Below are 26,973 nucleotides of genomic sequence, written 5' to 3'. Positions count from 1 at the left end.
TTTCCCAAATATATATTTCATAAATATAGAAAATATACGAGATAAAAATCTTTAACATTTTTCTAATAAACTGAATTATTTAACTTGCTTTATGGAGGACTGGGCCATGGGATTTATTTTTCAAAAATAATATCAATTAAAAAAAACAAAGTAGTGATCAATATTATTCTGTCCTATTTTTAAAGTTCTGAAATGAACTCCTGCTCTTTGATAAAATAATGAGTTGCCTTCGTTTCCTCTAATATATACTTCACATAGACATACTCATATTTATACTTGCTTATTGACCAGGAATTACACTCAAGCTTTAGAAACAGCGTTTGAAGGAAAATATAACTATGAAGGAAAGCTTAGAATTTAAAATGCCTTATTTTTTTTTCCTAAGCATTTAATTTTCTTCCTCATCTACCAAATAGCCAGTGATACTATTTAGTGAAAAGGACAGAACTAGTCACTCTGAATAAGCAGATCAGTACATATTGAAGGCAGATGAGACGTGATTTTAATTCAGTAAGGTATAAGAGCAAATATTTTGATCATTCATCATTTCCCTCCACATCCATGTAAAAAATAAGAATTAAGTTTTGTGGAGTGATCAATGTCTTCTGCTCTCACTTCTGATTCACACTAATCTCACTTTTAAGGAAAAGAGATTAATTTAGAGGTGGAAAGAAACTGTCCAAGAACCATTGAGTAGGGGTCAGGTTGTCACCTGCTATTTCAAATTTATGTTTACCACTAGACTGGTAAACAAAAACTATGCACAGCTTGAATAGATGTGGAAGAACTAAGACAACCTACAGAGGCAGCAGGAAATAATTCGTGTTAATGTGGCTCTTTCTCATCTCCCCAGCCTCTCTCTGTACCTGTAGTTATTAAGAGGAGCAGAGATTTGGGATCAGAATATACTGTTTCAGAAATCACACACATCAGTGACTGGGGTCCAAGCAGGTACCCAGGGTCAAATCATGTCATTTCAGCAGCTTGATCAGGTACTCATGGGGATTGTCAATTTTTCCAACCAAAAATGTCTATATTTCACATAAAGTCTGAGGAAAGGGAAGAGCTGGCATAAGTATCACTGCTGCATTTAGAGGTTTTATAGACCATGCAATGTCTCTGTGCCATTTTTCAGAACACTGTAATGAAATTATAGCTCTTGTCTCCAGGGAGAGGGATATCTAGAGCCATATATAGAGCTATCAAAATGCCATCTGCTAACAGGGAAAGTGTTCCTACCACTTTTATTCACTTATGAAGGGTTTTACTCCTTAAATAGAATGATTTTTTCTGAGCCCAAATTTGTAGGAGTAAAGGAGAGAGAACCTGGCTTGCCAGAAGCCATTTGTCACCCCTGAAACTACATTTACATTTTCCAGGGTATGATTAAAAGCAGAAGTTTTGCCAGAGACATTTGAAGTTTAAATACATGTTATTGCAGTTTGGTATTTGTGGAAATTACTGGGATGTATAACCTTTAAAAGTGGAAAAAAGCCAACATTTTCAAGTTGTTTGGATTGTAAACATTTAAAGATTATATACTCATGTAACAAAAAAAAAAAACAACTTTATTCTATTTACATAATCAGGCATTAAATATGTTATAAAGAAACCTCTTCAAGCTGATGTTGCGCAGTCTTAAAAATGACTGCAGTGTAGTGCACATTATGTTGCTTTTTATAACAAATACCTTTAGGCACAGGGCTGCATTAGAAGGGCCAAGGAGCAGAACCTCCACAAGGGAACCCTGGGGGATGAATAAATGGCTTTAGAAGTTAACACACTCCCCTCTCTTTCCTCTTATTCCTAGGAGTGTGGGCAGCTGTAGGAACTGGCTGACATCTCAATATTATTGCCTTCAAACCATCTCTTTTTGTATCCCTTCAAAGGCCATTTCCGAGGTTTCCCCTGCCTGAGAACACAAGGACATGAATCAGAGATACAGAGACACATAAATCATAGAATTATAAAATAGCTTGCATTGGAAAGGACCTCTAAAGGTCATCTAGTCCAACCCCTGCAAGTGAGGTTTCTCAGAGCCTATTCCAATCTAATCTTGAATGTTTCCAGGGATGGGGTATCTAACACATCTCTGTTTCAGTGTCTGCCATTATAAAAATTTCCTCCTTATAAAAAAAAACCTTCTTCCTTATATCTAACTTAAATCTACCAATCTTTGGCTTAAAACCATTGTCTCTTGTTCTTTCACAAAGGGCCCTGCTAAACTGTGTGTCTCCATTTTCTTATAAAGTCTCATTGAAACCTTCACTTCTCCAGATTGGAAAATCCCAGTTTTTATAATCTCCATGGTCCTAGTTTGGACCTGCTTCAACAGAATGCCTTTTCTAGGCAATCTCAAAAAAAAATTGGTCACAATCTTTATATACTTTAGAATAATTTCCACCGGAAGATAAATGAAAGTTTGGAAAATATTTAGTAGTGCAGGACATAATTGCAGGGGGCAATTTAAGCTATAAATTTTCTTTAATGGGTGTGAGATTAACAGTTCCAAAGAATGCATACAGTAGCTTCCTATTCCTACAAGGAGCTTATGTACAAGGAGAATGGACATTCTCTTTTATATGATCAGAACAAATTAGAAGCTGCTGATCTGACTATCAGACAAGTTACAAGCAGGTTGATTTGCACAAAAAGTACTATTTGTCCCTTACTTTTGTTGCAGAAGTTCGAGTTAACCATAGACTGAACCTGTGCTCAATATTGCAAGCCCAAATCTAGCAGACAGTTCATTGCATAGCTCAAGGCACTTTCTGTTTCCAAACATCTAGATTAACTAAGTCAAGCTGACAAGAACACTTACTGATGTATTTTTCTCTTTATGTTGTGCTCAGCCCACAGCCATGGGGTCAGGGAATACTTTCCATTTTGATTTAGGCTTTCTTGCCCTTTTATGTATAGTCTAGTTGGTCTGTTTAGGCAAATTTTTAACTAAACTTCAACTAAGCTTTTTTCATCACTTCTGTTCCTCTTGCTGCTTGTCTTGAACATAAATCTGGTCACAGAGGGCATCCCTTCTACCAGACGTTTTTCTCTGAAAGACATGGCTTCCTCACTTGTTACTGTGGACAGTCTTGTACCTCCGTCTCATGTTTTGTTGAAGGAGTATAAGAGGCAATTCTCTGGAGCCTAAAAATAATCTTAGTTTGATAAAGAAGAATTGTATCTTTTCTATAGAATCCTCATCTTTCCCCATTTTTAACCATGTGGAGTTTTTTCTGTCAAACTTTTTTATTAAAAATGTCCCTTTTGTCTGTTTTTTAACACCCGCTGTGTTTTCAAGAGGACCAATTCTCTTGAAGGATAAAAGTATGCTGTAATAAGGAACGATGGGAACAAGGCCAAGGTATTAGACTGTCAAATAAAATCTATCTGAGGAGATGCTGAGCTTTTCTTTTTGAAAAGGACTGAGCTTTCTTTTTCATTTTGCAAATGGAACTAATCGTCTAAAATAGTGCATCTTCATCACAGTGCAAAGGACTACATTAGAACTCTCCCTAGAAGAGCAAATGTGACCGTTTGCTACATATACATAGACATTTGAGCAGCTTTTAAAAGGAGTTTCTCTCTGAGAGATCTTCACCTTGCTGTGGAGATGGGGGTAGATTAAAAGAGGTGAAAATATTCAGAGAAAATAAAGGATTTCATTGCCAGGCTGTTAACCCCTGACTCTGGTGAATTGCTGTACCCTGCTCATGGCAAAAGCTAAGCTTGTACTAAATTATGGGCAGACAATAAAAGGGAAGGTTGTGTCAGTGCAGGCTGCCAGACCAAAGCATATGAGCACCTGTGTGTACACATCTGTCTATGTTTGTATGGCCCCAATATAGTACTGACTCAAAGGGCAAAGTACTGATCCTTATAGTGTACGTGTCAGGAACTGGTTTTATAAAATGTAGGGGGAGAGCACTTCAGGCATTCTCTTGTTTAAAGATTTAAATAAGCAGGTCTTTCATTTTCGTAAGATGAATTTGTATCCTACAAAAAGGAGATGCAAATGCAGACGTATCATATCATATCATATCATATCATATCATATCATATCATATCATATCATATCATATCATCATATCATATCACATTATTTATTAGTTTGTATTTCTGAATATTAATATGAACAGTAGCAAAGACACTGGGTTGTCCCGGTGCATATGAATGGCATTTGCCCCAGGATTTAGGGAGGACTTGAAGCTGAACAGCAGAAGAGTTAATTTATGGCACACAGTAGGACTGCAACGCCTGGAACTGCCCATCAAGAGAAGAATCATTGGAATAATTTAACTTAAGGAAACTGGGCATGCAACATAATCCTGGGGAGCTATGCAATTAATGTTCTGTCTGCCACATTAAAGATTTACCACTGAGATGGTCCATTTGCATACAACATACCCCCAGTGCCAGGAAAAGCTTCACTTGCTTTCACCACCCAGTACGACACCAGACAGCAATAGTGAGATGCTGTTTTGATTCAGTTACTGCTCAGCTGTATATCAAACATGTTAGAGAAGCAGGCCTTGACTTCAACATGTTTGGTTTGGATCAGTGAATTGAGTACTTGCTGAGCTCTGGAATACAAATGATCAACCTATCTGTCCGAGCACTTTCCCTGTTGGTGCCATCCTCTCGCTGCCTATGGCTAATGCATTAATATGTATGCAGTGCACAGCATCCTCTGTGACTGCCACTTGACAAAATGTGCCAGATCATCATTGTCTCCAGACGAGACAGATTTATTATAATTCAATATGTTCCTCGTGAGCACTTTTTTCTGTCTTATGTTACAGTCTGCATAGCATTCAGAATAATAACTACATGCTCTTATGACATTGCAGCACTGAATTCTTGTGGCTGAAAAAATCATTTCCTTGGCTCTGACAGAAATTCATCCACAACAATACCTTCCTGTTGCTGAAAATTAATGTGGGGTTTCCCTGCTCTATCCCAAAATAATAAGTTCATGAATTAAAGCTAAGCAGAGTGATTTCTAATTTTTTTTTAATAAAATGTGTTCAATATTCAAAAACTGGAAAGCCAGCTTTTCTGCGTCGCATTGCAGATAAAAGCCCATTGTACAAGGGAGTGAAATTATGAGATTCTAGATGCAGTTTTGTGCGATCTCAAAGTCAAATAAGGCATAACAAGAATCAAGAAAGGCTGGGCAGGACTAACAGCTGTTATTGCTAAATTAAAGCTACTCTATATGTTGAGACTGTCACTTGATAATAGAAACAGAAGTGTTTACAAGTGGTCCACATAGACTACTCAGAAATGCACAGGTTTCACACTTTCTAAGAGAATGGTGATCTTTTACAGTGAATCAGTCATTTCCGTTGACTTTAGATGCCAGGATGACCTTTACAAAGTGGTATAGACAATAACATTGAATATGCAATACGCCAAACATGAATATTGGCACAATTTGTCTCATGAATATTTACCATCAAGACTGCTGCTGACAGCATCTCAGCAGCCCTAATCTGCAGGCTGGCAGTCAGCCAGGTTTCCCACTTTTCCCAGACATAAGGAGGAATTTCAGCCCTACTGGCCAGGAGGTAGAAAAGGATCTGGCATCCCAGTTTGATTTGCACTCCATCTGTTATAAAAAAATAAATCTCTTATTAGAGGTAATGATGAAAGTAAATTGTCTAGTATGCACCACACCCAGGATTCCCCTGCAAAGCCTGTTAATGCCATAGCAAGCATTGCAGCATCAGGCAAAACTGTACTTTGCATCCCTTTGAAATTGCCCTAAGGCATCAACTGGACCTTGAGCAGATCATAGAGATTTTTTTGGGTGTGGGTGATCAAACCCCTTTGTGAATATCAGGCCCAGACATTCCTGTCATATGTTCCTGGCTGTATATGACACTTGGTTGCTGTGCTTCTCTGACAATTGTTTCCTGTATCCACCACAATCATCACTCCCTTTTCTCCCTGACCATTTTCCCAGCCTGGAATTGATGGGAGTGATCCAGACAGTTTGCAGTGGGGTCACACCACCTTAGACCTTGGCTCAGGGACAACCAGCCCTGGGCAGCCACCTCACTGTTTCACAGCTCCTGCTCTTTCCCACTTTCTTCTCCCCTTTACCTTTGGCTGATAAATAAGCCACTTACTTTTCCTACTCTAATGAATGAGAAGGACAATGAAACTGGTGATTAGTTAATTGACTAATTAGTAATTATTAGTAATATTCAAATTCTTTGTCTCCCTCTGAAGATCATGGTGGGTTTTTTGTTTTTTAAGCCCATCATCCATCCCCCTACACTGTTCTCACTATGTTAACCTTCCTTCACATGTCATTTTATTTCTGTTATTGATGCTCTCTGATCTGAAGCCCAGATCTTGGGTCGTCAGCTGAGACTGCACTTATTTAGCGACAGAATTATCTGCTGGGTGAGGTGTAACTGAATGCTGGATATTTCAATGAGGCATCCCAGCAAGGTATTTACCTCTTTGAGAGAGCACAGCATTAACTAGCACCTGTGAGTTCAGATCTCAAGGCTCAGTTCAATTTTTGCAGCACAGATCATAGCTGGTTATTGCCCTTTTTGTATTTGCACATTTTGTTTGTCCTACAAAAGAATAATTCTGCATTGCTGTACTGAATTTCATCTAATATATTAGAAACCCTTTACCAAATTTTCACAAAATTTTAAAATCTTAACTTGTATCTCTTTCCTCCTCCCTCTGCTAATTTTAACCTGCATTGTATTGGCATTTTAAAAGACATTTCCTATTACACCATTCATGCAACAGTTATGATTAAGTAAAATTCAACAGGATATAGATCCATCAAAATCCTCATTTAATTTCTGCTCCCATATTAGGCCAAAAGTTAAGGATAGCTGCATAGATTTTTAAACAGCTCTACACTAATTTCACCCAACCATGTCTTCCTATTTTACATGTGCAGTGTCAAGTCAGCAGTCCTACTGAAGCCAAAATAAATCCCATCTCTCATTTTCCTCTACCTGCTGGACTAATTAATCAGACAGGTAGAAAATGAGACTGCTTGACTGACCAATTTTGGCTTTTTATAACCATATGACTCTTTAGACATACACAGGTAGATCACACCTTTTGTTTTGGCACTTTTCTCGTCGGGGTAGATTTCTGCCTTAAAGGCTAGACTTGTCCTCTTCTTTGGAACAGTTAATTTTTTACTCTTCTCTACTCTTCAGCCATTTGTTCTCTGAAAGTTGTCAAAGGTCATCACTAATGCAAAAAATACACCATCTTGTTTCACTGATGCTTAAAGGGGAATGTCATTAGCTTAGCCATACTTCACATTTAAATATTCTTTAATTTAGTGATTTTACTTGTATTTTCTTTGCTTTACAAATTGGTATTAAGCCTCTAGTCACACTCAATAGTTTCAGTGGTTTGAGAAACTGAATATTTTATTTTTCTCTGTCACTCATGTTTTTCTTACATGTATAATAATAGATCTTAATTGTTGAAGTCCTTCTGCAGTATGGACTGCAAACAACATCAAAGTCTGAGAACATGTAAAAGCATCACTACCTTTTTTTGGTTCAGAATACTCAGAAAATTATATTAAGCTTTCTGATGCATTTTGAGCTAGTTTTTTCCAAGGCAAGTATGAATTTTAAAACTTAACATTTTAAAACATGCCTTAAAAACAGTTGATTTACTAAAGGAAGGAAGAAAAGGATTCCACACAGCAGGACAGCTGCAATAACTGGTTCCTAAAGTACAGCTACATTACTTTGAAATCATCACATGCAACCACTGGATGCAAACACAGCAGCTACTTTCCCTTTTCTGCAGCAGGATCACATTCAGCATAATTAGTAAATCCTGCTGGGGAGCAAGAGCTGATTTAAGCTGCCATTGATCTTGCAGTGAGCCTTTCTTCAGCAGCCACTCCTGTTCCTCATGAATCTTCCTGTTCCTAGTCCTGCTTCCACTGCTGGACCTTACTTTGCCTGCCCTCAAAGCCTCTCCTGCCAGCTGTGCATCTCTGCTCCCTGCCCCCCTAGCTGGAACTTGCATCGTAGGTTTGTATTTTTCTTTGTTGATTCTCCTGACAGAACTACCAGTGAGCAAACTGAATATTTAGCATTTTTCTTTCCAACTTTTCATAGCAAAGGCAAAGAAAAGAAATTTGAAACCCGAAGCCTTTATGAATTTTATTTTTTTTTTCTTTTTAGGGCAAGTCCTTGTGGCCACCTTCCTAATTCTGTACCAAATAATCCCTTAAATGAGCATGTAATGAAAGCAGTGATCACAACGGCCTTACATCACTTATATTTGTCAATTTACTTTTGCCCTAAGCCACCTACAACACTCAGAATTGCTAAGATTTAAAATGGTTGAATCCCTCAGTACACATTACAAAAACCATAGAAAAGTTTTAGCAGAAATGTCACATGAAAATAAGTTAGGTTTGTTGTACAATTGTTTAATAGTAACTCATTTATAATTTTTTTCCCCTGAGAATCACCAAATTCTATTGAAACACAAATGAGTCTTTGAAGTAAACCTCTGAGGTCAGATACAGCCATATATTACATAACACAAGCACCATTTCTCTTACCCTCTGTCAAAAATCCTCACCCTCCTCCTTCTTCTTCAACTCAGTGAATATATTTTCCTTTTTTAAAAATTTTTCTATGTTTTTAATAATTAAGATGAAATGGTATTCTCCTGCTTTCTCTTACAAAGCACAGAAGAGATATTGGTGCCCATCTAAGAGAACAATGGCCTTGAAAAAGTAAACAGGATTTCTATCCCATAGGAAGTGGCAGTATTTCAAGATCATCTGTTAAACCAAATTCAGGAGAGAAAGAATTGCATAATTTTAAAAACTGATACATGTCAAAGCTTGTTTTTAACTTCAACATGAACATTCAGAGCTCTGCTCTGATAAGAGAGAAGAAAACCAACTGAGCGAAATTGACACTCTTAAAGGTAAAGTAAATTACAGAGTGGAGAAGTTTCTCTTGCTCAGCCTTGAATCTTCAAGAAAGCTGTACAATCAGCTGGAGAGAGTTCAGAGAAAAGACACTCATGCAGAAGGGGTTGAGCACTGAAACACATGGTCTCTAAGGAAGGATTTCAGGAGTTATCAGAAAAGGAAAGGTTGAAAGTGATTACTCTGCAGAGATATTTTACATTCAAAGAAAAAAAAACAAGCCTGTGACAAAAAGAGGGACTCTTCAGCCTTGCTGACAAAAGGCATAAGGAAATAAATGAAAGGAAGAGCTGGATAAATTCAACCTTGAAAATCTTACTCATAAAGACAGACATTGTATTCTAGAGGCAATGAAAGAAAATGCATCTGCAGGTTTAGAAAACTTGAGCAGAGAAGGTGGTTTTAACAAAAAACAAAAAATTCTTATCCAGTTTCTAATATCAGTTTTTGTACTGTGTTTATGCTACTCTTGATTGTCTCTATTTCCACTCCCTTCAATAAAGTACAATTTATAACTGAACTGAGATAAACATTGTAAGGATCATGGTTCAAACTCAGTCAAATAAAAAATCTCATGAACACTGATGTTTTTCTCCTGCATCAGAAATTCCATTTATGAAACAAAAACTCACTGCAGTGCCTGCATTTTAGCAGCTTACCAAATATGTTCTTGTGACTTAATCAGTATTTTTACACAGCACAGACTTCCAAGATCTTTTCAGAGAGAAAGGACTGCTCAGTTCCTCATATCTTAAACCCTCAAGCCCTAAAGCAGTGTGCTGCCAAGATGGGACATAATAAGAGAAAATAAATAAACTTCACCTCTTCTCTTCACCCTTTCCCAAAAAGCAATCATTCTCTCTAAGGCTCCTAAAAGAGGATAAAGAAAGGAAAAGCATATTTCCAACATTTTACTTTCAACTGGGATTTTTTTTTCCTAAGAATTGCAAATATTTCCTAGAAGATGGAAATTCCAGTTTCCACTTGGTTTAATATAAACACATGCAATGATGTAAGTAATGAAACAATTATCTATGTGAGCAATTGTTTAAAATGTACCATGAAATTTTGGTTGCCAACTTTAATCAAGTTTGAGAAGATTGGCAAGACCTTCATCTTTCTTGGACACTGCATATGTCTACAAGTCCAAAGTAACTCTGAGGAGCACAGATCAAAGCATTTAATTAAATGACATCATAATTATTTACTAGCTAGAAACTTTGTGATGAGTGACTGCAGACCTGGCCTTTGGCAAATGGCCTGGACATCAGCACTTGTTAAGAAATGGATATATCTCCAATATCCAATGCAAGTGGCTCAAATGCTCAAAACTGTCTGGAATAACATTTCCCTCCAAACAGATCAAAGAGAAGAGAATTACAAATATTTTTGAAAAACAGGAGGAGTCAACTAGAAAAGAAGCATTAAAGTGTGAACATTTGTAATGGGGGTAAGAGACCTTTTACCAGAGTCAGCAGCAGTCAAAACTTGGATTGACAGTGGGGCAAGCTGCCTCAGCATCTCATCCAAAGCCTGGATCCGGCAGGGCTGCTGCTCTGTTGGACACTATGCACTGCTTACTGGCTAATTGCTTGTCATTAGTAGATCAATAACCTGCTTTGATACTGTTTTAATTTAAACTATATTATTTCAATAGGTTTTCCTTGCAACAAGACCTAATAAAACTCAAGAAATACTTCTAGTATTCCTATTCACTGAAGCCCTCCATAACCTCTGTTTTCCAGTAGTCCCGCACTTCATAGGGACTCCCTTAATTCCATGACTTAACACGGGCAACACACGCTGCACTTAACCCTTTTTAGGGTGGAATGTGGAAGTTCAGGTGCTAGACCTCAGAAATGCAGACAAAGTTGTTTTTAATAATATCCTCACTTGGGTGACAGAAATCAAGAAAAATTGTGGTAGATTTGGAAAAATAACTCTCCAAACCAAGCAAGAAAACACAGTGGTAAGTGTGGCATCTATTCATCCCTAATACACCTACACTTTAATTCCAGGCTACTTGAGGCTTCTATTTGTCCATCCAGGATGTGTTTCCTTGTATCATTGTCAGGCTGTTAGAGAAAATGTTTATTTCTCAGATCCACAGCACCCTTAATTGAAAGAGCTTATTTGAACTACACAAAGCTGTACTAAAACTTGGCACTATGCAACATGCCACCCTAGCCATTTTCTTTAATATCAGTAAATCATCTAGTTTGCTGTAGGTATCTCTGTGGGAATGTGCTCATATACTGCCTCAACTTTCAACGAATTCCATTCAAGCACAAGTAAGGGAAAAAACAGCTTCATTTAGAGACAACTTTAAGACATCCTGACATTTTGTGCATCAGATATCTGCTACTAAGATATTATCTGATGAGTAAGGATGACCTGATCACCAGCTAAGAAGTAGGAGAGAATAATGTCATGAGAGAGAATATATCTATTTTTATCCTCCAAAAGTTCTTTCATTACTCTCACAGATCCCCCATGCATTCAGTGGGGGTCTTTTTTGTAGACAAGCTGCCTCTATTAAGTTTTTGTCTAGACTAGAGATTCTAAACTAGACTTAAATTGTGTCTCCATATATTTAAAAAAGAAAGCTTTAGCTTTACAATAATCTTCTCCCCTTTCCCACTTCTTAACCAAGTGCTTCCTACATTTGAAGCACAACACTGACCATTTCTCAGCCCAATGAGCTAAGAACAGCTGCTTAGCACACCAAAATATAAAATGAAATCTATATTCCAATCATTCAGGTGTATTTCTATATATATACATGAAATATACCTGTCACACAGGCTTTCAGAGCAAAAAATACGACCCTGCCAAGCCCTGCCAGTATCACATCCTTTTCTCCACTGCAGCCTTGAGCTGTATTCCCTCCTTCCTGACCGAGCCAGGAGGAATGTCTCACAGCATAAACCATGGCAGTACTCATCTTACAATGTGATGACCACAAAATATATGTCAAGTCCTCACTCAGTTTAGAGCAATATCTTCCTCATGCTTGGCAGGTCACCTTGTCACAGTAACTACTACATTGGTATGACAGATTGTCTTAGAGTACTTATAAATTTAGGAGAGCACTCTCAGTGGGAGAAAAGTTTCAGGCATTTCTTTTGTGTTAGGTATTCATTTATTTGTTGTGGGCTTCTGATGCACAAATTTATTTTTTGTGATTCCTTTTCTCAGACACCAACTAGAAAGGGATGGAGAATATTGTGAGTCTGTTACAGACCTTAAAGTAATGACAAATCCTTGTTGAACTGGGCAAATGTGAGAGAAGGCTGCAGGAGCTGAAAACACAGCAGTGCTGCTGAGTAACAGCCACAGGACTTTTGGCAGCACTGACTTATTTGTCCTGTCATCTAATAGTGTTCAATTTAGAGTCTGAGATTTTTTAGACATAACAACTTTGAGTGGAAACAAGTATTATTAGGAGACTTCAATGTGTATCTATTACAGGACAGAAGTATTAACCTTTCACCTAGTAAACTGGAATACTCTTTAATCATGTATTTTATACTGTATGTATGCCCTCTAATGGTAAATAAGAATAATTCCTATTGTTTTAAATGGAGCAGTATCCAGCTACTTCTTCACAGCAAATTCTATCACTCTTTCACCCTTTTCTTCTCCCATCTCAGTTACAATGCGATTGAAGACTTCTGACAGACCTTGCAACTTGTGAAGTTTTGTTGGTAATGCAAGCCCTGCTGCTGGAAAGGTCTGAGTTGAGTAGAAGCAGCGCTGTATTTCAGTGGAACAGGCTGCGACCTGAGGGACTCTAATCAAAGGAATCCTTCTAGAAATTCTCAGTGTCACACTGCACTGGGAATAAACCAGCACTTAAATAAATTCAGCATTTAAGCACTAACTGAAACCAAAATACATGTGAGGAACTGGAAGTTCAGAATCACAATATTCTTCTCTTTGTGTAAATTACACCATGATTGCTCCATATGACTTAATTTCTGGTCTAAATTAAGCTTCAAAGATAAAGCACTGTGGTCAAGTTAGCTATATTTCAAGAACAACAATTTTTTTTTCTGCTGGCATTATTACCTTAAAACTGAAAATTTCTGGTTTTATTATATCAGCCTATCATAACTTTGTAAATGTTTGGATATTATTTCTGCAAAGGAATACTTCCAGCACATTATATGATACTATATCATGTTATTAAGAACCCAGTTTCTCCTCTTACTTTCTCCAGTATAAAACTAGGATAATACTGGATGGAATTATTTGAGTCCAGCCTCAAAGTTCCAAATTTCTGTCATAATGATAGGGTTATGTATGAAAATATTAAATAATATTAAATCAATTAATTAATAAAGCTAGTATTTTAATGGTTAGTAAAAAGTGAATGGTTTGTGGACCAGTTTTTATTCTGAATTTAGCCACAGAAGGAATGATTCTCAAATAATGCAACTGAGCCTGAATTCATTGTCTCCTGTATAAATCTGCCACTTTACACATTCTTTAAAAATACTATTCCTCGCTCACAAAGATAAACACCATAAATATTCCACCTCTTTGCAACTGTAATGGTTTAGGAATTATCTATATTATTCAACTGTCTTTAAACTAGATTTTTAGCATTTTAGTGTAGCAATAGAACCAATAAGTATTTTCAGATTATTTTCACTGGCATTACAGACCACGGTGATCCATATCTCTTTTTTTCTTTTTTTCTTTTTTAACATTTTCATCCTTAACACCTTTTTATCTTTTAAGAACAGTTTTTCTCTTTGGTAGCTGTGTTTGTCACTTCATGATGTTGCCTCTATAACTTCCTACAGGACAGGGAAGAGACATGGCATCCTTTATTTCTGTGCAAGCTGTTGTCCAAACATGAGTTTTCAATACAAATGGAAGAATAAAAAATAAATAATTGGCTTCGATTGAAATAGAGACATGATAAAAACTTCAAACATCAAAAATATGGAAGCACTGGAACAGCCTTACAAGGTGATGGAAATCTCTACCATAGGAAGGCTACAGAGACAGGTTAGACAAACTCCTGGGAAAAGCAATATCAGTGGGCTTAAAAAGCTTTTGAGATAATTCTGTCCTTACAATCTTCCTTTTACTTGTTTCCCCTTTCTCCAGAGTAATTTCTTTCCGTATCTTTGTGAATCATTCACTATTTAGTACACTGTAAAGAAAGTGGAAATGAAAGGGTGGATGGAAGAATAAAATAGATGGAGTGTTGTGTGCATGTTGCTGGATTTCAGACAATAGACTCTAAACTAGAGAATCTCAATTAACTCCTGTCTCACAAGATTAAGTAGTTTAATAATTTAACTATGCTTCAAACTTCTGTCTATAAAGCTCCATTATAATAATTTATTTTTTCCCTTTTCAAGGAAATTACATGTTTATATTGATATTTGGAATAAAAAATTATATTGTATCAACTGGGAATATTTATATTGTCTTGCAAACTATGTCATACTATTAGGCATGACAACTAAATACTATAGTAGCTATGCTTTACTGTTATAATCAGATAATTTACAGTTCTGTAAATATGAAATGAATAGTGAGAACTGTAGAATTATTTAACTCATAAACATAAAATGTTTGTGTGGAATATTTCAGTACCAAGTTCTGGTAAGAATAAACTTGTTACTCAAACACTGAAGATAATCTTTAGGTCTAACATTTTAGACAAGTTCATTTGTATTTTTTGATCCTTTATGAAAGGTGTGAAAAGACCTCTGACCCGAAGGCAAACAAATCTGAAAGCAACAAACGTATTTTCCATCATTTGAAAGCAGAAATGTCATTACTGTCAATAGACCCTCAGCTGCAGTGAGCGTCTGCCACAGATTTCCTGTGAGCTGAACAGAGGCAGCCCAGAGTGAGCCGACAGCAGCGCCCTTTCCTGCCAGGGCACCTGGGCTGCTGACATTACAGCTGAGGGCTCACCCTCAGCCCTGACTCCTCTCATCTGTTGGATTCTACAGAAGAGAATTCCTGAAAGATTTGGGAAAACCAATTATTCCAATGAACTCTTTCAACCAGTATGAAATCCACAACAGAGAATTTACATGTGGGAAAGAGTGTACATATAAATTGCACTTTCCACAGGTAAGTTATTTCTTAAAGAAAGGATGAATAGTTTTCAAACAGTACTATTTTCTCTCCAATTAAAATAGTTTGACTAACATCTGTTCATGGAATTTGAGTCAAAATATATTGAAATGGATGTCATGGTATGAGCCAGTCAACTTACAATTCATCAGGATTTTACTAATTTCTATTTTCCTGAAAATTTAGAATTTTTCCTCACTTCTTCTGTCCTGAGAAGCTCCACTGCCCTTTCAGCAGCTGCTTCTGGAGCAAAACCTGCCTTTGACATAGGTCTTGTAAGAATTCAGAGCTGGATTCTAATCTCTGACAGCTGCAAGTATGGATAAAACAAATTGGTTTCAGGAGAATAAGTTATATTTAATGGAAGTAAAAGAATAAAGTCCACGAACTTTGAAAAATATTATTCATGCAATGTCCACCCATAAAGCTTAAACTCCTAAAGATGAAAGAATGGAAGATATTGATTCTTTAGATACAACATTGTTTCAATATTGTCAGTGTTTTACCATAAACCTTACTTGACTCAATGTTAGCAAAGGGTATTAAGCCACACTTCTTACTATTCTTGAGTTTCAATATATTTTACATTACATTTCTGAGACCATACTATATTTATAACAATGTCTTAGTTACAGCTTGAAAAAACAAACAGTAACCAAAAATATTAGACCCATAGGAAGTGAAAGCACATCTGTGATAAGCTGGTCTGTGCTCCAGGGAAGGTCAGCCAACATGAGGCAAAATAAGAAAGAAATCCATATTTTTTTAAGATATTTCACTCCTCATAGAACTACAGTAAGGGATTAATTCTCGTTTAGTTTGATAACATAAAGTCAAATGATATTTCAAGGTCTTTAAACCTGTCATGACCCTTAATAAGACTTAGATAGAATCAAAATAGGTAGAAGCAAAATTTGTATGCGTACCCAGCATCTGTGATTAGAGAACAAAGGACCAAGATGGAAACACAACAAGAAATCTTTACACTCAAAAGTACATTAGAGTGACAGTGAGGAGCAGTGTTATTCTTATGCTCAGATCAGTACCCTACCAGCAGTGAAACCACTGATTACTGCACCAGCCAACTCTGAATACCATGTGCATATTCACCATGCAAAATATAACTTGAAAGATACAAATTCATATTTAATGCATGTGCTGATGATAAATAACTGTGATGTTAGGTTTTTTTGTTCCTCTAGAGCAGTTCTACATTTAAGAGAGAATGTAAAATATGATTATAACCTGACAGTGAACAAATGAGTCCATGCTCTTCTTAGTCCATGGGTGAGCATTAATTCACTTTTGCAATCTGTCATCATAAACATCTACATAAGGTTTTATAAGAACCTTATATAGATGTTAGACCATAACAAGTCAAGCACTCAGCCTGCTATCTCATGTTCAAAAATAATTAGTAATGGATGCCTTAAGAGGAGTATAAGAAATAGACAGGTATTCAGTGATGTATTTCAGGCTACAATCTCTCAGGTTACAGGTACAATCTCCATTCTGCAGTTTAGGAGGTGTTCACACCAAATTTAGTACTCTTTTGTTCAACTACCTTTGATGAGTTTTTTTTCTGCACTCATTTATCAAATTACTTTTTTAGTCCATCTAAACTTTTGGCATCTTTAGTTTAGAGTCACAAAGAGGTTCACCATTTAATCAAGTGCTATATTTATGGCATAGGTCACAGATTCCAGAGTTGGGCATACAGCCCCCACAGTTCATATAATGCCTCTATAAAATGATTTTATGAGGATCCTCAGCTGCAACAATAAGCTGGAGAGATAGAATTAATAGTAGGCAAAAATGAAAAAAGAAAAAAGGAAGACACTAAATTATTCTTGAGGAAAAAAATTAAAACCAAGACAGATAATAAAGCTTGATATGGTGTAATTGAAAGGAAGAAAAGATGAGTATGGCACAAGTAGAAGACTAGAACATGTTTGCAACCCATGGGGAATTAATACAATCCTGATTGTCTGGGTTTTGTTCTATATAGAGAATAATGTATAACATGTTTTCATGTCCACAGATATGATGGCTATTTTGCTCTCTGAATTAAGAAAAAAATGCAAAATTTAGCCCCTCAAAAATCCATAGTTACAAAACACAATTTACATCTCATAGGATTCAAACAAAACAGTATCTGAAGAGGAATGTGAGTTTTTTTACTTCAGCTTAATTCTTTTACAGCTTCTTACAGTGTTTTATGACTGCTATTGCGCAGATTCAACACAACATCAATAAGTATTTGTGCACTTTTTAATGGACACAGCATTGAAATGTAGTCCCCTCTTCTGCCAGGGAGTTACAAAAATAAATGGAAGTTGGATAAGACAGTAGGAAAATGTGAAAGATCAGAAAAAGAATGAAAGCAAATACCAAGGTGCTAGAGCCATGATTTCCACATGAGGAACTTTTACTGGTACCTATTGTCCCTGGACACAGTTGCCAACACTGCAATTTTGTTAGAGTACACTTGGCTGCCTTTGTGCCTTTGCCAAGCCAGCACATTTCACAGCTATAAATATGTGGGCACCCCAGCATAACTCAGCAGTGTGGCCTGTCTTTCTTGTATATTTTGCATCTCCACTGCAATGTCAGATTGAATGTCTTTTTTTGGCAGGTATTCAATCACTGGGTCTGCTCAGGGAAACCCAGGATATCTTTCACTGCCTTTGGGGATGGGGAGGGGAACAAGAAATTAGCTGAGTGTTTTTACTGAACCATATTTGTGTGATCACAGGGACTGAGCTGCTAGAACATTGAAAGGAGATTTGATAACCAATAACTGAAATACTAATGCAGCTAGTCCAGCCCTGTAGCTATAATGATCAGTTTTTCCAGCATCAAAGGTTCTGTTCCTACAGCAGAACTGGTTCTTTGTCATGAGGAAAAACAGCTTAACTTGCATGGTTTAAATGAAATCAGGATGGAAGCAGTTTATTGATTTACTAATGATGAAATTAATCAATGGGAGAGCTCTACATTCAGGAAAAGAGTCAGCAACAGAAAAGGCACTGTCTGACTTACATAGCGTGGGCAGTGCCTGCACACATTGTGTGCCCCACTTGCTCCCTGGGGTCTCTCCCCTATTACAGATCACAGTTCTCGCATGCTGCTTTGAAAGCTAACTCTTTTCCTGAGAGATTTATTGCTAATCCCTTGGTTACTGTTTAGATATTGGTCAGTTTAAGCCAATCTGAAATTTTTTCGTTGCCTTTTGGCATCATCAGTTTGGGACAAAGCCCTTTTCAGAACAAATAATTTGGAGTGCTCCGCACACACACCTAATGTTTTCATTCACTCTTCCTACTCAGGCCATGTTACTTTTCCAAAATGCATCATAGTAGCAGCTCAGATTGACTGATTAGTATAGATTTGCTCTTCCATGGGTCAAGTTTAAAAGAAGGTAGTATCATGCCCTGTTTTCAGTATGCTTTCATAGCATGGATATTGTCAAACAACTGCTTTCAGAAACCAAATATTGCCAGAAAACTCTGCAGAATATACCAGCTCAAGAAAAATCATGACATATATTCATTTATAGTCCCCTGATAAAGATGGATAAAGCTTAATATTTTTTGAGTAATTTTTGGCAGTGCAGCTTGAATTTCAATTAGGCCATTGAACAGATGCAAAGCTTTGGCTTTGTGGTTGGGCATCAACATGGGACTCAACATTTTGAATATTACACAGTTATCTTCCTTGCACAGCATCTGGCAAGTCCAATCATCTGCGCTACTAACTGAAAAATGGAAATAAAGTCATGAATTTAGATTCCTTCAGACAGATTTCAATTCAGTGAAACAATGACAGTACATGTATGGGAGATTTTTTCCCCACAGGTTTTACTCCTTTATTTTAACTATTTCTTTTAGAAACTGGTTAGATTTCAGCAAGCACAACTTGAGTGGTTTAAAACTATTTCTGAATTGAAAAATATATATCATTATATTGACCTATTGACTATGAAATTAAATTAGTCATCTGTTAGAAGAGTAACAGTTTTAGGTATGAGAGGTTGTGGGAGGAAAAATGTAACAGCTGCTACACTGGGAAATGAAATAAGGCAGGAAAATTTTTGGAAGAAGTAAGAACATGTTTGTCCCTGAAAGTTTATGAATTTGTAATTGAAAAACTTGAACTGTTATAGTGTTTTGCTTACTATATCAGTATGCAAAATTCCCCCTGAGAAACAAAGCGCAAGTTCATTCTGATTGAGAAATGCTTGATGTATCTTGATCTGTCATTTCCATACAAGACACCTTAGCTCAAAGGATGTACAACTGGATTGTAAACTTCAGTTTTGAATACTACCTCATACCTCTCAGTTCCTGACCTCCATGCACCTAAAAATTTAGAACACACATTATTTTAGACACAAATTTGTACAGAAGATTACACAGTACTTAGAGAAGCAACTGTCAAGCAATCTCAAAAATGGGAAAGGCTAAAGGAAGATTTATTCATAGAAAAATGCAGAAGGAAGTGAACACTTGAAGCCAAATGAGGACCTAGAAGGAATTCAAAGATTTAGACTAGATAGGGTCAGGATTTGAAGAAAAAAAGGACAAGGCTGTGCTGGGGATAAGCATTGAAACCTTTAAAGAAGCATACTTAAGTCCTTTTCTGGATGTAGCTCTTATATCCCTTTTGACTACAGACTCCCCTAGTGATCAGATCAGCACTATCATCAAGAAAAATATGCAACTGAGATCACTGCAAATGGTTACAAACCACTTGCCTGACACGGCTCCATCTCAGTGAATAAAACAGCCCATCCTTGAAATGTGGCCATTTTTTAAATTGAACCATTTGTCAGAATTGGAGTATTGTCTGAGATACTGATTTCTCACATACAAGTTGAGAAGTATTTTGTCCTTTCTCTTTTCTTCCTCAGTCCTGCAATATAGCAGCCTTTTATAGCAGTGACACTGCATGGAAAATCAGCTTCCCAACTAAACAACCTTTACCAGCTCCCACCACTGCCTGGAAGAGTCCTGCACTGAGGTCACAGTATTGTGCTCAAAGGGATTAAAAATCCTTTGGTTTGTGTCCACTCTTACATAGTGGCATGGCAGAGGGCTCTGGGGTGTCTGATTTTTTTTTGCTAATGAAAGGGCCACTGAATACAGAAGGTGAAAGGGGGAAAGCAGAGCAGCAGCTGCTGTGGGAGGGAAACATGACCCCTCTAAAGTGGTGTTCAGTCCCCTGAGTGGGACTGACAACCCAACCATGCAAAGGAAAGGAAGTGCTGGAGGGAAAGGAACGGTGCCACCACACAGGGACACCATCATATTTTCACTGGCCACATGGTCATAGCAGAAAAAAGGTTTCATCTGCTGCTTTAGCTGAGTGCATTGGAGTGTGGTTTCATTTCTTGGGTGCATGTGTGAGTGCATGTGTGCAAGACAGCCGGAAGGAGCACTTAGTTTGATTGCACTCTAACCATTTGCAGATAATGTGATTGAAAGCAATTGTGTCATAATTTATGTTTTTTAAAAGCCTGACTTGCAGTAACTGCTTTAAAAAACACTGAACAAGATCAAAAGAAAAAGGTGGGGATTGGAAAATTAAATCTGTAAATGGAAGCTGGAATTGGTAATCTATCCTGCAGTGGGATGAAATTACATACAAATTGTTTTGTATGTTAAAACTTCATGTGAAAACAAAGATTTCGGTTTTTATTACACAGTTACCTAATAGTCTCAAAAGAGGGATGTCTTTCCACAGGAAAAAAAAAAAAAAGAAAAATAAAAAAAAGGTGGTTTGGATGTTTGCTTGTCAAGTTGTCTGAATATCTGAATAAAGGCATTGAAGATATTTACTTTGGGGGTCATGAGGCACTGGAAGCGGTTGCCCCCAGAAGTTGCAGATGCCTCATTCCCCCATCCTTGACCAAGCCAGACAGGGCTTTGAGCAGCCTGGTGTAGTGAAAAGTGTCCCTGTCCATGGCATGGGGTTGGAATTAGGTGGTCTTAAAGGTGCCTTTCTGCCAAAGCCATTCCATGATTCCATGACATTCTCCTTGACTGCACTGTACCTAAGTCACACTTCAGAGAGCCGTGGGATAGCGAACAGCTTTCTTAAGGACTGGGTCAAGTTCAAATATCAGCTTGCTCTGTGCCAGACCAAAAGGAAAGACTTTTCTTGAGAAAGGAGAAGCACAGAGAACAAAACCTCGCATGAATTGGAACAAGTAAGGAGACCTGGCTTTCTCACAACCCACAATTTTAGGGATGCATAATTTTCCTAGAAATTCCATCTTCTCAGTTGCTGTCAGAACAGCATATTAATTATCTGTAATAAATACATGCAGAGCCAATTCTGTTGTCCTGCCCACTTTCTTTGCAAATACGGGCTCCTGCATGGAAACCAGCAGAATGATTCTTATCTGTGCAAGACTGCACATTCCTGACCTCAAAAATGGAGCTTCTAGATGTGAACAAATGGTCTGCACATACACTGGTCCCCGGACTACAGATTTCTATTTAGGATTTGTGCTTCAAATGAACACCTCAATGCACTTTTTATTTCAGAAAAAAAAAAAAAAAGATATTTAAGTGGTGACACTGAATCTATTTTAAAAACAATGTCTATTGTTTCACTGAGCTTCTTCTCTGTGTTCAGAACACCTACCATATTTCAGATATCTCTAGTAATAAAATTCAGGTTCTAAAAGCTCAAAATATAGAAAGTCTTATGTCTGTACCATTTGAACCTTCCAAATTTAAAAAAAAATTACTGTTTGAATTCAGAGGCTACAATGCTGAAAAGTTTCAAGGCATAAGTTGTATTTGCTTGAAGAAATAAAATTTAATTATAAAGGAGAAAATATAGGGAACAGAAAATAAAAAGAAAGCTGGGCAGTGCTTGTAGATGTTGTAATGAGTTTCTTCCATTAAAAAAAAGTTTAAAAAATTAATTCTAAAAGGACTAGGTAGCTAGTCCTTTTACTTACTTTTACACTTACCCAGTATCATATATCTATATTTTGTATTGCTTTTTAGTATTAAGCAATTAAAGATGTGTTTTTAAATTCTGAAATGAAAGTACTGAGAAACCCAAAAACCATAATGATCACCCTTTGTTATGAACATCACCTCAGAAACACTTAATTGAGATTACAGAAGAGCCTCAAAAAATAGTTTCCTTAAATGCTCATAATTTTGAAACATCTTTAAAAGCAACTTCCTGACCTATGGCTTTCTCTGGCAGGAAAACCCTGAGAGAAAATTGTTTGTTACACAAGTGCTTTAATCCCAGATATTTCAGTCAGGACCTTTTCCTGTGCTACTTGGGATACAATTCTCCAAGTCTATTGTTAATGCCATTTTTGTCTTGCATAGCTCCCAAACTCAGATTCATAGACCATCCTTGAATGACCAAAGTTCAGAAAATTTCTTCTTTACATTTGGACACCTTATTACTGTACTTCAGATAAAACTTTACTTCTTCACTTTTTAAAGTTATAGCAGTGATCTAATAGCTGGACATTTACAAAAATTAGCTACCCTGTTAATTTTGTCAGCTATATGATTTAACCACAAGCTGTTCAAATTTAGCAATAAAATCTAGGGGGTGGGCAGGGGGGAGGAGAGGGGAGAAAGAAAAATAAAAAAATTAATACCATTCTCTCTTTATTTTATGAGTTAATCCATGTCAATAAAACTATGACACATCCACACTTCACACAGGTATAACATCTCTACAGGATTTTTTTGTCTTAGATATTCAATGATCAGACAGGAATACCCACCCGTGAGTGAGGTCTGGGCTATGTTGCCAAAGTACAAAACCTAAAATAATATCCTAACTTTCCTGTTTACTGGGGAGGATGCCCAAGTTTCAAATGATATTGAGTGGCTGGGCACACCATACAGATGAGACAAATAATTGCTCCAGTGTTATGACTACAGATTTCTTTATACTGTTTCAGCAGATGGTTTATAGTGACAGCTATTTATCAACCTGACCAATGCTGCCTTTTAATTGCCTTTTGTTTCATCACTTTCTTGTCATCTCTACCAGTTGCCTGCTTTTGTGTGTTTGGGATTTGTCAGGAGCATTCCTGCACTGTACAAAGCAGGTGTCAGTGTTCTCAGTGTAAATCTGCATTCAATAGTCAGGGCTATTTCCCCTGTTCTGGAAAATCAAGGTGGATTATTCTCATCAGCCATGAATTAATTCTCTGAACATCCTGGATGCCCGTAGGAGAAGGTGGGAGAGAACAGTTACAACACATCTGTGCAATAGATTTTTTTTTTCTCTACAGGCAGACAAAGCAATCAAAGACATTTCTCAGCTCTACATTTGCTCAGTGAGGACAACAGTGGGGAAAGGTCTGCTTCATAACTGGGATCCTTCATTCATTTAATGATATATTTGCCATAGATAGTTTACAAAGGACAAGATTTATTGATGTGTCAAAAGACAGCACAGGACCAACATCACCGGCCCCTTTTTCTCCTGCAGAAGTACTGGACATTGTTATACACTACATAAAGATTTAGTTTAACATTTTCATCACTCAAACAGTTTATATGTTTGTGTATCTATAGCAGACCATGGACCATATTAATGACTTTTCATCAGGCTTCACAGTGTGCTGGGAGAAAATGTATCTCCTGCAGGTCACTGCTAATACCATTGCAATGAAATGTATGTAATCACTTTTTGCTGTCAACACTGTAATAGCAGAGGTGTTCACTCTGTAGATGATCTATTATATTTTTATGGGTCTGTCTGGGAGGTTTTATAGGACTGAACATAATCCAGGTTGCTGAATTACATGAAGCTGGTCTGAGTAGACAACTTTAAGTTTGAAAAGATTCAAAGAAAAGATGTAATTAACAAACACATCAATTTTGATTAGCAAACATGTCAAATAAAAATTACCTGACTACTCTTTCCTTTAAATTAAAGAATTCCTTTATTTAAAATATAAATAAATATTTTATTATCATATCATAACTAGGAAGCTGAATTATTCATGATCATTTTATATGTGAAACTATTTTTTTAAAAATGGAACAATCTATAAACATACTGAAAAAATTTATCCTACTGAAAATTAGTGTATGGATTTTTTTGTGCATATGCTGTGAAGCTTTCTAGTCTTGGCACACATGTGTATCTGCACATTAATCACTGCACAGTATATTTCAAGGTATGCATTATCCAAATTCTAAAAAAAAGGTTTTTTTAATCTACAGACAGGATTTAAGTTAACACAATACAACACATATAGAAAAAGAACAAAAAGAGAAGACAAAAAAGAACAAAGAGGGCAGGGCAGGGCAGGGCAGGGCAGGGCAGGGAAGGGAAGGGAAGGGAAGGGAAGGGAAGGGAAGGGAAGGGAAGGGAAGGGAAGGGAAGGGAAGGGAAGGGAAGGGAAGGGAAGGGAAGGGAAGGGAAGGGAAGGGAAGGGAAGGGAAGGGAAGGGAAGGGAAGGGAAGGGAAGGGAGCCCAAGGAGCATTAGTCCTGTCATAGATGACATCACCTGGAATAAAATAAGCAAACTTTGTGCTCCAATATTTAAAAGCACCAGTTTTGCTTATGTTTAAATTTAGTTTATTCAATTTAGTGTAAGCTGAATTGAGTCCCACACACTTTTGAAGTATCAAAAGTAAATACTACTTTGTAGAAATGAATTTATCCAATTTCAAAAGAAAAAAAAAAGGACATAGTTAGGCTCTATTATTTAAAATACAGGCTAAAGATAAGCTTATAATGACATGGATTGAAAAGAAGTAGGTCTGGCATGACACAGATCACAAATGAGTATAAAAGAGGCATCTAATTAAGGTTTCCTAAAGCTCCTTATTTCATTTCTCCTGCTCATGCTAGAGTTGTCTTCAGCAAAGTTGCTGTAACTGTCAGTGCATCAGAGGCAGTCCCAAAAAACTTGTTCCCATAATAAATATCCATATGTTCTGCTTTTTAAACAGGAAAAAAATGCAGGGACTTGACAATCAGATTGTGGGTTTAATATTCTCTTCTTTATTTATCCTGCTGAGGGGAAGAGTAGTTTCAGTGCATCCTAATCAAAACTTTAGCTGGCTTTCAAATGAATGGAGCATGATAAAAGATAATTATAGCAAGATGAGATGCAGCTGTCAGCCAAAAACTGAAAGAAAAAGGTGGCCATTTGTAAAATCAAGAAACCGTATTGGTGGCCATTTGTAAAATCAAGAAATCAAGAAGGAAGGCTTTTATTGAACTTGGTAACTTTCCACAGGGGTCACCAGGAGATAGGATAGAAAATTTTCATATAATGCAGTAAATGTAGCCTTGCATCTGAGGCTTGGGCCTCCTAGAAAAGTGGGGCAGTACAGTCAGGGCAGTGACTCTGAATATGCTGCCAGACCAACAGGGATAATGTTCATTGTTCACGTGCACATGGACTTCACAGGACACCCAGGGAGTCTCCAAGGTCTCAGACACCACACAGGTGCTCTGTGCATGAACAGTAAGAGCAGCGTGCCAAATATCTCTTGAATTTACTACATGTTGCCTATGAATGTCTCTCCAGAAAATAACAGAAATAAATTAGGAAACTGAAATTTTTTGCCATGTTTTTTTCCAGACTTGCTTTTACTGGAAAGCAGAACCTTCATTGATGGCAGACAGCCTCCCCCACATGTATTGCAGAAAAAGCTGGGAGAAATAAAAGAGGAAACAAGAGTATGGAGGAGGAGAGATAATGGTGAGGAGGAACCTAGGTTAATGTCATAGGTTAGTCCTTGCTGAACATTTGGCTCATATCAGCTTTATCAGCTACAGAAGGACCAAAGAGCAGAGTCATGTAGGTTTCAACAATGGAATGACAGTAGAAATCTGTGTTAATTCCAGAATTCTTGAATCTCAGTATCTGTCTATGGGGTATTTTATACTTTAGTGTAAAGTTAATTAAATCAGTATGCATTTACACATTTTAAGGAACAGCTCAAAGTTTCCAGCATTCAGATAATTATGTTAGAGAATAGCTGGTCAGATGACATAGCAAGCTTATTCTAAGCTTTCCTAACATAGTTTAACCAAAATTTTCAATATACTTACTTCATCAACCTCTCAGCACTTGGAAAGCAGCATGGCTGTTTTCAGTCCTATGAACTTGCAGCAATTTATGACCAATGAAAGAGAAGACAATGTTGTAAATTCACAGAGATCTTTTGAATTCCATGGACTTACATCCTTTATGCAAACCAGTAACCACATTATGCAGAGCTGGTTGTTTACAATCAGTCTGTGCTGCAAGTATCAATCAACTTAATGCATTTCCAAGCTAGATCTCAAGTCTAAGCTAATCATCTAAGCCCCTGGCGAGTGAATGCCAAGAAACAGTATTTTTTTTTTCTTGCACTAGGGCATATTTCTTTTCTCCTAATGTGGATTCATCTGATCTGATCTGTTTTAGATGCCTACTCTAGGAGATATGAATCTTACCCTAAAACTGCCTGTCTCTGTGGAGATTTACAGCCATCTGAAAAGATTAATTCCACATCTAGCCTTAAAATAAAGTGACTCACCTTTTGGAGGTGTTTGTAGCTTTTACTGTGAGAATATCCTAGGATATGAATCAGATGAGTAATTTTCAGACACTTACATTTGGGACAGAAGAACTCTTGCCACAATTCCAGGAGCTTTCAAAAAATCAGAGAGCCAAGAGCTCATCAATTTGTTAAATAATTGCTTCTTCTTTCAAACCTACATGCCACCCAAGAGGATACCAGAGTCATTAATTATATGGGGAAAGTGCTAAAAACATTACCTTTAAATAGTACTAAACAGTGAAAGTCCAGTTGCTAGAAGTTCAAATATACAAAAATATATGGGAAACCAAATGGATATCCTGAGGGAGAAGTACCACATCATCTTTTCTCCTCCACAC

Source organism: Melospiza melodia, chromosome 4, assembly GCF_035770615.1.
Source record: "Melospiza melodia melodia isolate bMelMel2 chromosome 4, bMelMel2.pri, whole genome shotgun sequence".
In the NCBI taxonomy this organism is placed as follows: domain Eukaryota; kingdom Metazoa; phylum Chordata; class Aves; order Passeriformes; family Passerellidae; genus Melospiza; species Melospiza melodia.
This window is presented reverse-complemented; position numbering follows the sequence as displayed.